The sequence below is a fragment of the Sinocyclocheilus rhinocerous genome, unplaced genomic scaffold, assembly GCF_001515625.1.
Source record: "Sinocyclocheilus rhinocerous isolate Xijiao unplaced genomic scaffold, SAMN03320098_v1.1 scaffold3411, whole genome shotgun sequence".
NCBI classification, from domain to species: domain Eukaryota; kingdom Metazoa; phylum Chordata; class Actinopteri; order Cypriniformes; family Cyprinidae; genus Sinocyclocheilus; species Sinocyclocheilus rhinocerous.
The window spans coordinates 268,703-271,331 of NW_015657957.1; the positions used below are offsets into that span (position 1 = coordinate 268,703).

Sequence of the window (2,629 nt, forward strand, 5' to 3'; positions counted from 1 at the left end):
CAGCTTTCACTGTGGACGAAGCGGAGTCCAGCCCGGGGTCGTCACATGTGGTCAGGGCATCATCACAGTATTGGTAGGGGCGTAACATTTCCGTCACACGCTTGAGGTATTCGGCCAATCACAACGCACTGGATAGCTGGCCAATCAGGGCACACCTCGCTTTTTAGACCGATGAGCTTTGTACAAATCGACGCGTTTCAGAAAGGTGAGGCATAGAGGAGAAACAATAATGTACAGTATGTGGAAAATAATGTGTTTTTTTTACCTTAAACCGCATAAACACATTTCATTACACCAAATACACTAAATAATGTTCTTTTTAGCAGCATTATATGACCCCTTTAATCAAAGTCCAAAACACTGTTTAAATCCAAAACAATAGCACAGACTGCTAGCTGTCAATGGTACAAATGACCCAAAACAGACTGAGAGTCAGTAAAATGATTGTGATTTACTCCATTAAAACACATGCATAATTATTCTAGGCATATAGTGGCCACAACATGTATTTGCACATATGGATTGTATAGAAATCATTGCATTATGACAAAATATAAAAACGAGTAGCATTTTTTAAATAAAGCCAGCACAAGCACACTTTTCACACACACAAAAAAATCACCAAAAGAAGTTTGTTAAATTTTAAATTATATACAAATAGTATTCAACATCTGGTTGTCAAACGTTGAGGTCCATCATTCAGTACTATAGAAAGCATAATCACAGCAATGCTTGATAGGGGTAATTCAAAGAGCTTATGACCATCATATAAAAGAGGAAACTGAAGATTTCCCCCATCATAATTCAATGGGAATGACCAGTTTCCTTATGCACAAAAAACCCTTGTCAGCCCTTGTCCTCAATGCACAGAATGACACCATCTCTCAGAATAACATTACATACTAATAACATGCGATTGGCTGAGCTGGTCAAGGTGAGTAAACCGCAATTTAGCTGGTTATCTGCACAGTCCGTTCATACCGCTGTTGTCAAAAGTTTAAGAAGAGTGACGGGCGACTCTTTTTTGTGTTCAGGTATAGCACAACCTCACACATCCATAACCGCCATAAATAACATTTACGGACAGTTGACAAACTGCAGAACATATTTTATAGGCTTACTGAACATGTTCATTGGCTTTCCTGTGCTGGTGGGACGTTAGCCGTTGCTAGCGCTGACCTGCTAATGCTGCCTGGCCTTTTCCTTTGGAAAAAACAGCTAAACAATTGAACACAAACGCGCATAACCGAGACTCGCGCAACACCAAACACCACTTGCTTGCGAACAACATTGCGTATGTGATAGAATAGTTAATTGACTTACTGTAATGGAGTATTGTGGTATTTGTCGGTGTTTCCTGATTCCTCGGTATTCCTCTTTTCTTTGACTGGGGTTGGAGGAGTTGAGTTGGGATTCGGGAGGGGTTTCCGCTCAGCTCCAGTGCTGCCACAGGCTTATAACGTTCACCACACGACCCTCCGAGCCCTGCAGCACTGTGTGTGTGAGAGAGCGAGAGAGTGTGTGTGGGGTCAGGAAACAGTACTACTGTATATACCTCCCTGAAATGTCATTATTTCAAAGTAGAAGGTAGAGAGGTGTTCGTTTTATGGTCATTGACTCGAGGGGTGTGGACTGGGAGGCTGCTGAGCCGCTCTTGTCTAAATTCTCGACTGCTGAAGGGATTGAATACCTCAGTTTTACACACTTTTAAAATACTTTAATTTAAGAGGGAACCAGTCACTCCCTCATACTCAGTGTGCTGAGATTAAATGGATGGTCAGCAGATGTCTGTCTGGGGCACCAAATATCCTTAGTCTGTTTTCAGAGTAAATATGCAAATTTCCTCTGTTCGATGAACACACTCGTGGACTCTGGACTTTTTATAGTCTTGTTGATTTACCTTTGAAACTCTGGGTATTTTAAATCTTAAGTATGCAAAATTAACCAAACCTAAAGCTGATTTATGCTGAAGCCCTAAATCTTCAAAAAGCCCAAATCTCTAGGTTTAAAAGGGAAGTAATGCCTTTGGGTCTCTCAAATTCATTATTTGTTTACAGGGTACTTTTTCCCTGTAGCATTCTGTCTGTCTGTCTGTCTGCCTGCCTGCCTGCCTGGCTGCCTGTCTGTCTGTCTGTCTATCTATCTATCTGTGATTGTAGCTCCGTGTAGCTCTGCTTTTCTGTTGAATCTCTATCTTACCATCACTCTCTGTTGTTTAAAGTGATAAAATATAACTTAATTCCCACCCTATTTCTGAGCTTGTCATTCACGCTTCCATTCGTGTCTATTGCTGTTATCTTTTTTTTTTCTCTCGTTCCGTTTTTTCACGAGTTCATCAAACAACAGTGGTAAGTTAGAATCATTCATCAATCACGATGAGTAATGGCTTCTTCTACTGCTATTGTTGTTTGCACCGCTTGCCACATGTTGTATAGTTTAGCTCTCTCTGTCGGCGACGAGGGTTTCACATGTGATAAATGCAGGGAAATAGTTAGGCTGACAGAGAAGGTTTCAGAATTAGAGACACGCATCCAAACTTTAATTGAGGATAGTAAGAATGTGAGGGCTCTAGATACGGCTTTGGATGCGACTAGCACAGGGAGTCCTGTACATTGTTCGGTTCCGGTTA

The 2,629-nt window shown here is 41.3% G+C and overlaps 1 protein-coding gene across 2 annotated transcripts in view; it reads right to left on the reverse strand.

The window, feature by feature from the left end:
* LOC107721649 (tyrosine-protein kinase Fer-like) overlaps positions 1-1,653 on the reverse strand; it is a 56,347-nt gene extending 54,694 nt beyond the window's left edge. For both annotated transcript variants that reach the window (XM_016529770.1, XM_016529769.1), the window contains exon 1: positions 1,324-1,653. The gene's annotated coding sequence lies outside the window, so the exon portion shown is untranslated. The remainder of the gene's footprint in view (positions 1-1,323) is intronic.
* Positions 1,654-2,629: the final 976 nt, after the last annotated feature.